Source organism: Danio rerio, chromosome 4, assembly GCF_052040795.2.
Source record: "Danio rerio strain M-AB ecotype USA chromosome 4, GRCz13ab, whole genome shotgun sequence".
NCBI classification, from domain to species: domain Eukaryota; kingdom Metazoa; phylum Chordata; class Actinopteri; order Cypriniformes; family Danionidae; genus Danio; species Danio rerio.
Genome location: NC_141024.2, coordinates 26,711,044 through 26,726,062, shown reverse-complemented (window position 1 = coordinate 26,726,062; position 15,019 = coordinate 26,711,044). Strand labels below are relative to the sequence as shown.

At 40.3% G+C, this 15,019-nt stretch overlaps 1 protein-coding gene and 2 long non-coding RNA genes across 8 annotated transcripts in view; 2 read left to right on the top strand and 1 right to left on the bottom strand.

Annotated features, from left to right (window-relative positions):
* Positions 1–15,019, top strand: part of LOC147844739 (uncharacterized) — a 120,607-nt gene that overhangs the window by 33,848 nt on the left and 71,740 nt on the right. The gene's annotated exons all lie outside the window — the stretch shown is intronic.
* LOC148679954 (uncharacterized) overlaps positions 1–15,019 on the bottom strand; it is a 113,241-nt gene that overhangs the window by 51,681 nt on the left and 46,541 nt on the right. The gene's annotated exons all lie outside the window — the stretch shown is intronic.
* On the top strand, positions 1,043–3,845 carry LOC148679955 (uncharacterized). Its single transcript, XR_015942441.1, has 2 exons — positions 1,043–3,060; positions 3,099–3,845. It is a non-coding gene; the product is annotated as an uncharacterized LOC148679955 (long non-coding RNA).

The following is a 15,019-nucleotide window of genomic DNA, read 5'->3' as shown; positions in this document are numbered from 1 at the left end:
ATCATAGGGATGTAAGACCTTGCCTGAATGCGCTCAAAAAGCAAGCGGGATGATATTTTTATTAGTTTATCAGCTATAAATGCTCGTGCTGTATTCTGTGCATGTGTTGGAGTTTTGTTTGATACTTTCAGAAAGAGTGTTTTCTTTAAGCAGGTCAAATTAAGGGTACAGTTTAAATATCTTTCTGCTGTATTAAAGAACAAAATTATATTACAAATAATATATAAATATAAATATATTTATAGATTTTAATGGAAAATTTTCTTGTGCTGTGAAGAAAAAATCTAATTATGTATGGAAAGCATCGTCAATGCACCGAGATATCGAATTGAACCGAATCAATGGCATGATAATCGTTACCGAACCAAACCGTGAAACCAGTGTATATTCACACCCCTACTCGTTACAAGTATAGACCTTTGTCTTGGCTGCTGCCTGAAGGGCACCATAGTGACCAGCGTCTTCCGGTAGAATGTTTTGAACTTCCACGTACAGCGTTTACAACCGGTAATTTGCGATTCGAAAATGGGTTTCAATAGCGTTTTGAGTAGATGACACAGTTTTTGTGACACACAACCTTGAAAAGGTGTGTTAAAGCTGTTATAATCTGTCAGCTCTGTTATTCAAGCGCGAGAGAAAAACTGTATCGTAAGCCATGTTTCTTTTCGTTCTGCTTCGTCACGTGCCTCCAAAAAAGATATTTAAAATAAACAAAACAATATGCTATCTTGACTGCTTTCTTTATTAACTACATTACACAATACTTGTACTTTTACTTTCAGTACTTGAGTAGTAAACTTTGAAATAAACTACTTGCAATACTTGAGCACAAAAAGTGTTGATACTTCCACTTAAGTATGGTGCTTAAAGAGCACTTCAACTTCTACTCAAGTCACTTTTTTGATCGCCCACTTGTACTTTTACTTTAGTCTGAGTCTCTAGTACTTTATACATCTCTGATTCTGAGTGTTCATAATTAATAATAAGTTGTTATTATTGATCATTAGGATTCACAAACTGAGCTTATTTTGCCACGGATTATGGTGGAGAATGCGGGCGGTCATTTTAAACGTTTTCTGTGAAGCAAATTTTTTCAGTCCATTGTGATTCTATTGTGCGCACCAGAGTGACCAAAAGTGTGAGCAGCTGTCTTTCCACAGCTGGAAGGACGCACGTCTTTCAGCCATTCACTAGCACACAGATGACTACTGTAAGCGTAACTGTTAAACTGCAGTTCACTGTATTTAAAATCGTTTTTTCAAAAACGCACGTCATGCAAATGATTTAAATATCATTGCGCCGCTCGGAACAGCGATTTCCCTCAGTGCTTCTGGGATAGTTTGGCAAACCTCCAACTCTATCTGTTAAAGGTTTTACTATTGTAACTAGAGTGAGGCTAGGCGCTGCCTGTTTCTCATATTTCTAGACTATATTCTCCCATGGTTTGAAACTTAGATTAGCTACCTAACGTTTGAACCTTTTTGTTCGCCCCGAGCTAAATGATTTTAGAACTGCTGGCCGGTTTCTAAATTAATGTATTTTACCGTCTGTGAAGTGAGCCGTGTTCAGTTCATGAATGAAAGTCCTTTTTGTAAATTAAATTCGATCCCTGAGCGCTCATTGGCTCATCACACACGTGTCTCGTGCGCTGTGCATCCTGTACTGTTTTCTACCCATTTAGAATTTTAAAATTCTTTATACCAGTTTCAATTTTCTCTTTTGCTCCTTATTCCATCATAAGATGATATAAGCTTCATAAGCCACCAGATACTAAGCATATTAATAGTTTTACTTAGAGTGGTTGGCCCAAATTAGTAGATTTTACTAGTACTGCCTTTGTCTTCGACTTTTATAGCCTTGAGTTTGTGTGGTTAATGGTACAGGTTGTTGTCCATTTTGCAAATCAAAAGATTGGGTTCATCTGTCTGACATAACTGACCCCTGCTGGAGGACACTTCAGATACCTTGGCCTTGTAACTCGGCTTGCAAACCGCAGTGAGGCATCAGCAACATCGTACTCCAAGTAGGATCTACCGTGTCAACTGGCATTCGGTCAATCTTGGTTAATTACCCTGTCATGATTCCACACGTGTGCTACCTGAGTGAGATTGGCAACCTCACTTTATAGGCCAGTGTTTTCCCCTTGGTTTACAGTTTTGGGGGTTGGGTGGGGGGGGGGGGTTCGGCATGGCGTGGTGCGACGTATCTGTTCAGACTGACACTGACACAAAGAGTGAGGGCGTTAATTTGGTTCTTTTAACGACAGCAGTAAAAAAAAAAACAATTATTTGAAGTGTACAGCTGTACAAGCTAAAATTTTAAATTTATTTTTATATCTTTTTTTATCCACAAAGTGTGCAGCTTTTGTCACTGCAGTGTATCTCGGGCTTAATTACTTAGACAAAATAAAGTATACTTTTATACTTGACCTTTACTTAAGTTTGCTTCTATTTCCTAAGGGTGTATATACTGACTTAACAAGATCAGTCTTGTGCAGCCAGGGGGAGTATTGCTGCTCTGACAGCCAAGTTGGGACAAAGCTAGGGATGCTCCGATCAGGATTTTTGCAGCTGATATCGAGTACCGATTTGTTGTCATGGTGATCGGCTTATACTGATCACCGATTCTAATGCTTCAAGCTTTATAATGCATTGAGCACATCTTCCTCTAAGTATGAACCTTAAGAGAATATCTAGCCTTACCTAAGGCCCCGTTTACAGTGGCAGTTAAATGTGACCCAATTCCGATTTTTTGCTCATATGTGACACAGATCGGATCTGTTGTATGAACGTGCAAAGACGAATAAAATGCATGCATTCGGATATTCAGAAATCGGTTTCAGGCCTCCTTCATATGTGGAAATAAATCAGATATAGATCGGACATGTGACAATGCGACTGTCATGTAAACAGGCAGATTGAATTTATTGAGGCGTTTTGTTCTGTCCATCATTAAACTTTCGACAACGTGGTGCTTCTCCACGGTTTAATGACAGAAGGAAGAGCGTGTGTGGAGATGCCGACGCGGTAAACAACATCAGAGGAAACACAGAGGAGGGAAGTGGTCAGTCGCCACAATTTGCTCCCACCAGACCCGAGATCTCTCTCGTACCCACAAATTCCTCTGAATGGTGGAGGACGTCATAAAGCATATAAACCATAAGCGCATTCTGCGATGACGGCAGCTTTGCCACCACCGCCTCAAAATCATTTTAAAGTTGGCCGAACTTTATGTTGTAACTTTTGCATTTTGTCACTATTAATACACGCACTGCGGGCTACACATAGAATAACTTTATTCTCTCCAACACCATTGCGCACACAGGCAAAGGCTACATCATCAACTACACACACACACACACATCAGGGCCATACCATTACATAAATTGCGTGGGGGTAAATCTGGACTAAACCATTCACTGCTTATACTACACTTCGCATATTTCGCAGAGCTAAAAACAAGACAATTTCTTCCATCGTGGCTAGTGTGGCACAGAAGCTAGAACCCGCCTTTATGCATGCATGACATGTATAGTGTAAACGCATGAGTTGGATATGGGTCACAATTAAAACAATGTGTAAACAGACAGGCAAACAAATCAGTTATAGGCAACAAATCGGAATTGGGCATCAAGACCTGACAGTGTAAACGGGGCCGGAGAGAATAAATGAAGGATGCTGCATATAATACCTTAAACACGTCTCTTACAACCATCTTATAACCAGGTGTGAACGTGTCATGGCCAGAAGCAGCTTTGCAAAAAAATAATTCATCCATTAATTTTACTCTGGCTTAGTCCCTTAGATATCAGGAGTCGCCACAGCGGAATGAACCGCCACAGAAAATAATATGACACAGATTCAAAAATTGTTATGAAAAATTACAATGCAATTTGGAAACACTGCAGTTGACAAAAGAAGAATTCAACATGACTCAACCGAGAACAAGTTTGGAGCGTATGTTTGATGCAAAAAAATTAAAATGCACACCTATGAGTCTAAAACGTCTTTACGAAAAGGAAAGAGGTCTATAAACTACTGTTTATAGCAATGAGTGTATTACAAAAATGTATATAATTAAATATTCATGTAAAAAAAAAAAAATCTTTATCTGATAGTTCGAGGCAGCTTTTAGTGAACCTGCAATATTGCCAAAACACAACTTTCAGTTGTTATATGTGTAAAAAGGCCTAAATACATGCAGGACCATTCAAATATTTTGCTGTTCACCAACTAATGACAGCAGATCACTCAGAGATAGAGGGGATTTGCACTCGCGATATCTTTACTGCTCTATTCATTTAACCGAAGAATATAAAGTAATGCTTAGAACATTACTGTGCCTCTCGCGATCTGTTGTCTTGCTCATTTACTCTCGTCGCTATGATTTCCGAGTATTATAACTCATTTTGGGGGATCACAGGGCCGGTATAAACTTGAGGGAGATTCGCGGAGCTTCTGGGAGAGGTCTGGTTGGATGAGACGCTATATAGGGGTGACAGCGTCACAGCAGCTCAAAACACTGGAGATACAATTACCGCACTTGCAACAAAGTTTGCATCACTCGCGCAGGTCGCGCTAATAAACTAAACAGAGGTCCCATCGCATCTGTATATATTTTAGCTGCTGCGACCGAGCGCATTACGCTCCCACACATCGGCCCAATCCCATATCTACCTCTTAGCCCTTCCCCTTGCCCCTTCCCCTCGTTTTGCGCATCCACGTCAAGGGGTGGGGGTGTCCCAGTTCTCTTTAGCTTATAGGCGTAGGGCTAAGGGGAAGGAGTGATTAGCCCTTCGAACAAAGATTTTTCAGGACCACACTCCAAACCAAGAGGTACGAAAATTTCCTATAATACACCAGCCACAACGGCAGATAGTTACACCCGGAAGTAAGGAGATCCACAAATTAGTCTTTTTTTTTTTTTTTTGTCATTATCTACAATTTTTACGACAAACAAACACATGTTTAATACATTCATAACGGCGTACGTGTTTTACGGCCTCGCTTAAAACAACCCCGCTAAAATAAAAAACGCTAAATTTGGCAATCTATAGTCCATAATCATACCTCCTGTATAGCAGTCCCACAGTATTCTGTCACTCGATGACACTCGAATACCCTGTCAGAAAAGTCTAATGGCCAGGAATGGGCCTTTTTACGGTGTCTGCTATAATGTTAATGTTGTTTTTGGTGTTATTACATAGATGAATATGGCCACTGTGTTAATTGCGCAGTATTACGATCTTATTGTCACATTAGACCGTTATGAAAACATAATATATGCCTTCAGTGATTTCCTGAAGATAAATACCAATAAGTAACTCGACTAGAATAACTACAGCAGTCGCGATCGTCTAATCTCATTTGAAGCAAGAGATCGCGATGACATTTGATGACGAGTGCAGGTGCTGTCCCAATTCTTAGGGGTAAGTTTTGAAACCCTTCCCCTTTACCCTCGGTATCAAGGGCCAGGGGGAAGGGGTAGGGGTACAAAAATAGAATTGGCATTGGGCCATCATTTGCCTTTGTTTTGGCTGCTGTAGGCTATGCAAAATAAACGGAATTGCACGTGCTTCTTGGGTCCTGTCAGACGTGGCGCGCAGTCTCATTCCCATACAGCAGAGAGTGGCTGTGTAGAACTCCACTGTGGGCGATTCAGAGAGCAGAAATATGTGATCGAGCGAACGTGTAGAGACCGGAATCACATGTCGTTGTGTAACTAAGATATTACACACGGCTATTTAGCTTGTTTTTTAAAAGAAGTTGTGATCTGGTGCTATGTATAAAATACAATTACCTTGACTTCAAGGGGGACGGAGAAAGCCGTTGGGGGAGGCGGGGAGCCCCCCTAATTCAATGGTGTGGGAAACACTGTAGGCCTAGAGTGGCACCGGAATCTTCAGGCGAAACCCAATTTTGAATCGTGCCAGGTGGTCGGTGACCTCATTGAGTGTAACGTATTGTGCTAAAGTCCCATACTGTTTGAGAGTTTGCATCTGGTTGCAGTGTGTGCAAGTAACCTGATAGTAACTGCAGTGGGCGTTGGGTGAAGTCTAGCCAGATAGCTCATCATTGCGATTTTCATCTGGATGCCTTTTAACTCACCATCAAAGCTCAAGAAGCATGTAAAGCCTAGTCTGAATCTGAACCACAATAGGACTATAGCCCCTCTATAGAACCTCTGTTCTATTCTTTTTTTAATTAATTCAGTTATTTTCTTTACTTTGACCAGCTCAGAGACCACACTACTGAGAACCACCAAGGTGATCTAAATATTTGATTGAGAACCTTGCGCGTGACAAAAGCCTTGAGGCCATTATGTAGATATCAACTATTATATAGCCACCCTAGTTCAACATCACAATGTCTGGCCTACAGTGGTTTTTAAAAGGACCAACGTCTGGCCTGCACATTTCCCCTAGCTGATGACCCTGTCAGCCTAGTAATTTATATATGTTAGACTAGTCAATAAGTCCGCTATAACCACGTTGGATTGTCTTTGTTTTGCCTCACAGAAAAGGTCAATTTAACGATGGAGCCTTGCTACAAGCTTTACTTGAACAAGTTTCCTAAAACTTCTAAACTATTCATCTACTTCTCAAGAGGTAGTTATAATTTTCTTTTTAAATAAATAAATAATTACAGAGTCCGCTCAGAAAAAGTCATTGTTATATTAATTTTGTTAAATTAACTATAAGTTAATTCTGAGCAGAGATGTATACTAACAAAGTAGAACTACTTCACTACTGTACTTAAGTACTAAAAGGCTGTATCTGTACTCTACGGGAGTATTGTTTTTTTTTTTTACTCCTACTTCCACTTTTTCTTCAGTACATATGTTCGATGAGTTTCATACTTTTACTCCGATAGATTTTTTATGTGCTGCATCATTACTCGTTACTAGGGGGTGTCAAAATGATTCATATCGGTTCAGCAAGAGATCATAACCGGTTATTACCTACTGACGTCATTTATCTCCTATGTGCGAAGTCGCAGTACAATGTTATGACGAAGGAGGCGAGGGTGAGTTACGCTCTTACTACAATGAAGGCAGCAAAGCACACGAGCCGCTATTTCACTACTAGGGAGAAATGCTGTAAGAATCCACCTCTGCCTCTCTCTCTCTCTCTCTCTCACTTTGGACATTTGACCCGCTGACCTGTTTGTGAGGTAACTTTTTCTCTCCTCTTGGCTGTTAAAGCAATACTTGTGGATCAAGACACGAGCGTGCCTGTGGAATATGTAATCTCCACTGTGTCTATTACGGATTACCTGTGGTAACAGTGTATTTTGCGCATACAGACTGTAACCGCAGCTGTTCTTCCCACCATCGGTGAACAGCGCTTTCATTTCTAAAGCCGACCGCAGCCCTTTTTGTTGAGCAGGTGAAGACAATAGCCAATCATAGGGATGTAAGACCTTGCCTGAATGCGCTCAAAAAGCAAGCGGGATGATATTTTTATTAGTTTATCAGCTATAAATGCTCGTGCTGTATTCTGTGCATGTGTTGGAGTTTTGTTTGATACTTTCAGAAAGAGTGTTTTCTTTAAGCAGGTCAAATTAAGGGTACAGTTTAAATATCTTTCTGCTGTATTAAAGAACAAAATTGTATTACAAATAATATATAAATATAAATATATTTATAGATTTTAATGGAAAATTTTCTTGTGCTGTGAAGAAAAAATCTAATTATGTATGGAAAGCATCGTCAATGCACCGAGATATCGAATTGAACCGAATCAATGGCATGATAATCGTTACCGAACCAAACCGTGAAACCAGTGTATATTCACACCCCTACTCGTTACAAGTATAGACCTTTGTCTTGGCTGCTGCCTGAAGGGCACCATAGTGACCAGCGTCTTCCGGTAGAATGTTTTGAACTTCCACGTACAGCGTTTACAACCGGTAATTTGCGATTCGAAAATGGGTTTCAATAGCGTTTTGAGTAGATGACACAGTTTTTGTGACACACAACCTTGAAAAGGTGTGTTAAAGCTGTTATAATCTGTCAGCTCTGTTATTCAAGCGCGAGAGAAAAACTGTATCGTAAGCCATGTTTCTTTTCGTTCTGCTTCGTCACGTGCCTCCAAAAAAGATATTTAAAATAAACAAAACAATATGCTATCTTGACTGCTTTCTTTATTAACTACATTACACAATACTCGTACTTTTACTTTCAGTACTTGAGTAGTAAACTTTGAAATAAACTACTTGCAATACTTGAGCACAAAAAGTGTTGATACTTCCACTTAAGTATGGTGCTTGAAGAGCACTTCAACTTCTACTCAAGTCACTTTTTTGATCGCCCACTTGTACTTTTACTTTAGTCTGAGTCTCTAGTACTTTATACATCTCTGATTCTGAGTGTTCATAATTAATAATAAGTTGTTATTATTGATCATTAGGATTCACAAACTGAGCTAATTTTGCCACGGATTATGGTGGAGAATGCGGGCGGTCATTTTAAACGTTTTCTGTGAAGCAAATTTTTTCAGTCCATTGTGATTCTATTGTGCGCACCAGAGTGACCAAAAGTGTGAGCAGCTGTCTTTCCACAGCTGGAAGGACGCACGTCTTTCAGCCATTCACTAGCACACAGATGACTACTGTAAGCGTAACTGTTAAACTGCAGTTCACTGTATTTAAAATCGTTTTTGCAAAAACGCACGTCATGCAAATGATTTAAATATCATTGCGCCGCTCGGAACAGCGATTTCCCTCAGTGCTTCTGGGATAGTTTGGCAAACCTCCAACTCTATCTGTTAAAGGTTTTACTATTGTAACTAGAGTGAGGCTAGGCGCTGCCTGTTTCTCATATTTCTAGACTATATTCTCCCATGGTTTGAAACTTAGATTAGCTACCTAACGTTTGAACCTTTTTGTTCGCCGCCGAGCTAAATGATTTTAGAACTGCTGGCCGGTTTCTAAATTAATGTATTTTACCGTCTGTGAAGTGAGCCGTGTTCAGTTCATGAATGAAAGTCCTTTTTGTACTGTTTTCTACCCATTTAGAATTTGAAAATTCTTTATACCAGTTTCAATTTTCTCTTTTACTCCTTATTCCATCATAAGATGATATAAGCTTCATAAGCCACCAGATACTAAGCATATTAATAGTTTTACTTAGATTGGTTGGCCCAAATTAGTAGATTTTACTAGTACTGCCTTTGTCTTCGACTTTTATAGCCTTGAGTTTGTGTGGTTAATGGTACAGGTTGTTGTCCATTTTGCAAATCAAAAGATTGGGTTCATCTGTCTGACATAACTGACCCCTGCTGGAGGACACTTCAGATACCTTGGCCTTGTAACTCGGCTTGCAAACCGCAGTGAGGCATCAGCAACATCGTACTCCAAGTAGGATCTACCGTGTCAACTGGCATTCGGTCAATCTTGGTTAATTACCCTGTCATGATTCCACACGTGTGCTACCTGAGTGAGATTGGCAACCTCACTTTATAGGCCAGTGTTTTCCCCTAGGTTTACAGTTTTGGGGGTTGGGTAGGGGGGGGTTTCGGCGTGGCGTGGTGCGACGTATCTGTTCAGACTGACACTGACACAAAGAGTGAGGGCGTTAATTTGGTTCTTTTAACGACAGCAGTAAAAAAAAACAATTATTTGAAGTGTACAGCTGTACAAGCTAAAATTTTAAATTTATTTTTATATCTTTTTTTATCCACAAAGTGTGCAGCTTTTGTCACTGCAGTGTATCTCGGGCTTAATTACTTAGACAAAATAAAGTATACTTTTATACTTGACCTTTACTTAAGTTTGCTTCTATTTCCTAAGGGTGTATATACTGACTTAACAAGATCAGTCTTGTGCAGCCAGGGGGAGTATTGCTGCTCTGACAGCCAAGTTGGGACAAAGCTAGGGATGCTCCGATCAGGATTTTTGCAGCTGATATCGAGTACCGATTTGTTGTCATGGTGATCGGCTTATACTGATCACCGATTCTAATGCTTCAAGCTTTATAATGCATTGAGCACATCTTCCTCTAAGTATGAACCTTAAGAGAATATCTAGCCTTACCTAAGGCCCCGTTTACAGTGGCAGTTAAATGTGACCCAATTCCGATTTTTTGCTCATATGTGACACAGATCGGATCTGTTGTATGAACGTGCAAAGACGAATAAAATGCATGCATTCGGATATTCAGAAATCGGTTTCAGGCCTCCTTCATATGTGGAAATAAATCAGATATAGATCGGACATGTGACAATGCGACTGTCATGTAAACAGGCAGATTGAATTTATTGAGGCGTTCCGTTCTGTCCATCATTAAACTTTCGACAACGTGGTGCTTCTCCACGGTTTAATGACAGAAGGAAGAGCGTGTGTGGAGATGCCGACGCGGTAAACAACATCAGAGGAAACACAGAGGAGGGAAGTGGTCAGTCGCCACAATTTGCTCCCACCAGACCCGAGATCTCTCTCGTACCCACAAATTCCTCTGAATGGTGGAGGACGTCATAAAGCATATAAACCATAAGCGCATTCTGCGATGACGGCAGCTTTGCCACCACCGCCTCAAAATCATTTTAAAGTTGGCCGAACTTTATGTTGTAACTTTTGCTTTTTGTCGCTATTAATACACGCACTGCGGGCTACACATAGAATAACTTTATTCTCTCCAACACCATTGCGCACACAGGCAAAGGCTACATCATCAACTACACACACACACACATCAGGGCCATACCATTACATAAATTGCGTGGGGGTAAATCTGGACTAAACCATTCACTGCTTATACTACACTTCGCATATTTCGCAGAGCTAAAAACAAGACAATTTCTTCCATCGTGGCTAGTGTGGCACAGAAGCTAGAACCCGCCTTTATGCATGCATGACATGTATAGTGTAAACGCATGAGTTGGATATGGGTCACAATTAAAACAATGTGTAAACAGACAGGCAAACAAATCAGATATAGGCAACAAATCGGAATTGGGCATCAAGACCTGACAGTGTAAACGGGGCCGGAGAGAATAAATGAAGGATGCTGCATATAATACCTTAAACACGTCTCTTACAACCATCTTATAACCAGGTGTGAACGTGTCATGGCCAGAAGCAGCTTTGCAAAAAAATAATTCATCCATTAATTTTACTCTGGCTTAGTCCCTTAGATATCAGGAGTCGCCACAGCGGAATGAACCGCCACAGAAAATAATATGACACAGATTCAAAAATTGTTATGAAAAATTACAATGCAATTTGGAAACACTGCAGTTGACAAAAGAAGAATTCAACATGACTCAACCGAGAACAAGTTTGGAGCGTGTGTTTGATGCAAAAAAATTAAAATGCACACCTATGAGTCTAAAACGTCTTTACGAAAAGGAAAGAGGTCTATAAACTACTGTTTATAGCAATGAGTGTATTACAAAAATGTATATAATTAAATATTCATGTAAAAAAAAAAAAATCTTTATCTGATAGTTCGAGGCAGCTTTTAGTGAACCTGCAATATTGCCAAAACACAACTTTCAGTTGTTATATGTGTAAAAAGGCCTAAATACATGCAGGACCATTCAAATATTTTGCTGTTCACCAACTAATGACAGCAGATCACTCAGAGATAGAGGGGATTTGCACTCGCGATATCTTTACTGCTCTATTCATTTAACCGAAGAATATAAAGTAATGCTTAGAACATTACTGTGCCTCTCGCGATCTGTTGTCTTGCTCATTTACTCTCGTCGCTATGATTTCCGAGTATTATAACTCATTTTGGGGGATCACAGGGCCGGTATAAACTTGAGGGAGATTCGCGGAGCTTCTGGGAGAGGTCTGGTTGGATGAGACGCTATATAGGGGTGACAGCGTCACAGCAGCTCAAAACACTGGAGATACAATTACCGCACTTGCAACAAAGTTTGCATCACTCGCGCAGGTCGCGCTAATAAACTAAACAGAGGTCCCATCGCATCTGTATATATTTTAGCTGCTGCGACCGAGCGCATTACGCTCCCACACATCGGCCCAATCCCATATCTACCTCTTAGCCCTTCCCCTTGCCCCTTCCCCTCGTTTTGCGCATCCACGTCAAGGGGTGGGGGTGTCCCAGTTCTCTTTAGCTTATAGGCGTAGGGCTAAGGGGAAGGAGTGATTAGCCCTTCGAACAAAGATTTTTCAGGACCACACTCCAAACCAAGAGGTACGAAAATTTCCTATAATACACCAGCCACAACGGCAGATAGTTACACCCGGAAGTAAGGAGATCCACAAATTAGTCTTTTTTTTTTTTTTTTGTCATTATCTACAATTTTTACGACAAACAAACACATGTTTAATACATTCATAACGGCGTACGTGTTTTACGGCCTCGCTTAAAACAACCCCGCTAAAATAAAAAACGCTAAATTTGGCAATCTATAGTCCATAATCATACCTCCTGTATAGCAGTCCCACAGTATTCTGTCACTCGATGACACTCGAATACCCTGTCAGAAAAGTCTAATGGCCAGGAATGGGCCTTTTTACGGTGTCTGCTATAATGTTAATGTTGTTTTTGGTGTTATTACATAGATGAATATGGCCACTGTGTTAATTGCGCAGTATTACGATCTTATTGTCACATTAGACCGTTATGAAAACATAATATATGCCTTCAGTGATTTCCTGAAGATAAATACCAATAAGTAACTCGACTAGAATAACTACAGCAGTCGCGATCGTCTAATCTCATTTGAAGCAAGAGATCGCGATGACATTTGATGACGAGTGCAGGTGCTGTCCCAATTCTTAGGGGTAAGTTTTGAAACCCTTCCCCTTTACCCTCGGTATCAAGGGCCAGGGGGAAGGGGTAGGGGTACAAAAATAGAATTGGCATTGGGCCATCATTTGCCTTTGTTTTGGCTGCTGTAGGCTATGCAAAATAAACGGAATTGCACGTGCTTCTTGGGTCCTGTCAGACGTGGCGCGCAGTCTCATTCCCATACAGCAGAGAGTGGCTGTGTAGAACTCCACTGTGGGCGATTCAGAGAGCAGAAATATGTGATCGAGCGAACGTGTAGAGACCGGAATCACATGTCGTTGTGTAACTAAGATATTACACACGGCTATTTAGCTTGTTTTTTAAAAGAAGTTGTGATCTGGTGCTATGTATAAAATACAATTACCTTGACTTCAAGGGGTACGGAGAAAGCCGTTGGGGGAGGCGGGGAGCCCCCCTAATTCAATGGTGTGGGAAACACTGTAGGCCTAGAGTGGCACCGGAATCTTCAGGCGAAACCCAATTTTGAATCGTGCCAGGTGGTCGGTGACCTCATTGAGTGTAACGTATTGTGCTAAAGTCCCATACTGTTTGAGAGTTTGCATCTGGTTGCAGTGTGTGCAAGTAACCTGATAGTAACTGCAGTGGGCGTTGGGTGAAGTCTAGCCAGATAGCTCATCATTGCGATTTTCATCTGGATGCCTTTTAACTCACCATCAAAGCTCAAGAAGCATGTAAAGCCTAGTCTGAACCTGAACCACAATAGGACTATAGCCCCTCTATAGAACCTCTGTTCTATTCTTTTTTTAATTAATTCAGTTATTTTCTTTACTTTGACCAGCTCAGAGACCACACTACTGAGAACCACCAAGGTGATCTAAATATTTGATTGAGAACCTTGCGCGTGACTAAAGCCTTGAGGCCATTATGTAGATATCAACTATTATATAGCCACCCTAGTTCAACATCACAATGTCTGGCCTACAGTGGTTTTTAAAAGGACCAACGTCTGGCCTGCACATTTCCCCTAGCTGATGACCCTGTCAGCCTAGTAATTTATATATGTTAGACTAGTCAATAAGTCCGCTATAACCACGTTGGATTGTCTTTGTTTTGCCTCACAGAAAAGGTCAATTTAACGATGGAGCCTTGCTACAAGCTTTACTTGAACAAGTTTCCTAAAACTTCTAAACTATTCATCTACTTCTCAAGAGGTAGTTATAATTTTCTTTTTAAATAAATAAATAATTACAGAGTCCGCTCAGAAAAAGTCATTGTTATATTAATTTTGTTAAATTAACTATAAGTTAATTCTGAGCAGAGATGTATACTAACAAAGTAGAACTACATCACTACTGTACTTAAGTACTAAAAGGCTGTATCTGTACTCTACGGGAGTATTGTTTTTTTTTTTTACTCCTACTTCCACTTTTTCTTCAGTACATATGTTTGATGAGTTTCATACTTTTACTCCGATAGATTTTTTATGTGCTGCATCATTACTCGTTACTAGGGGGTGTCAAAATGATTCATATCGGTTCAGCAAGAGATCATAACCGGTTATTACCTACTGACGTCATTTATCTCCTATGTGCGAAGTCGCAGTACAATGTTATGACGAAGGAGGCGAGGGTGAGTTACGCTCTTACTACAATGAAGGCAGCAAAGCACACGAGCCGCTATTTCACTACTAGGGAGAAATGCTGTAAGAATCCACCTCTGCCTCTCTCTCTCTCTCTCTCTCACTTTGGACATTTGACCCGCTGACCTGTTTGTGAGGTAACTTTTTCTCTCCTCTTGGCTGTTAAAGCAATACTTGTGGATCAAGACACGAGTGTGCCTGTGGAATATGTAATCTCCACTGTGTCTATTACGGATTACCTGTGGTAACAGTGTATTTTGCGCATACAGACTGTAACCGCAGCTGTTCTTCCCACCATCGGTGAACAGCGCTTTCAATTTCTAAAGCCGACCGCAGCCCTTTTTGTTGAGCAGGTGAAGACAATAGCCAATCATAGGGATGTAAGACCTTGCCTGAATGCGCTCAAAAAGCAAGCGGGATGATATTTTTATTAGTTTATCAGCTATAAATGCTCGTGCTGTATTCTGTGCATGTGTTGGAGTTTTGTTTGATACTTTCAGAAAGAGTGTTTTCTTTAAGCAGGTCAATTTAAGGGTACAGTTTAAATATCTTTCTGCTGTATTAAAGAACAAAATTGTATTACAAATAATATATAAATATAAATATATTTATAGATTTTAATGGAAAATTTTCTTGTGCTGTGAAGAAAAAATC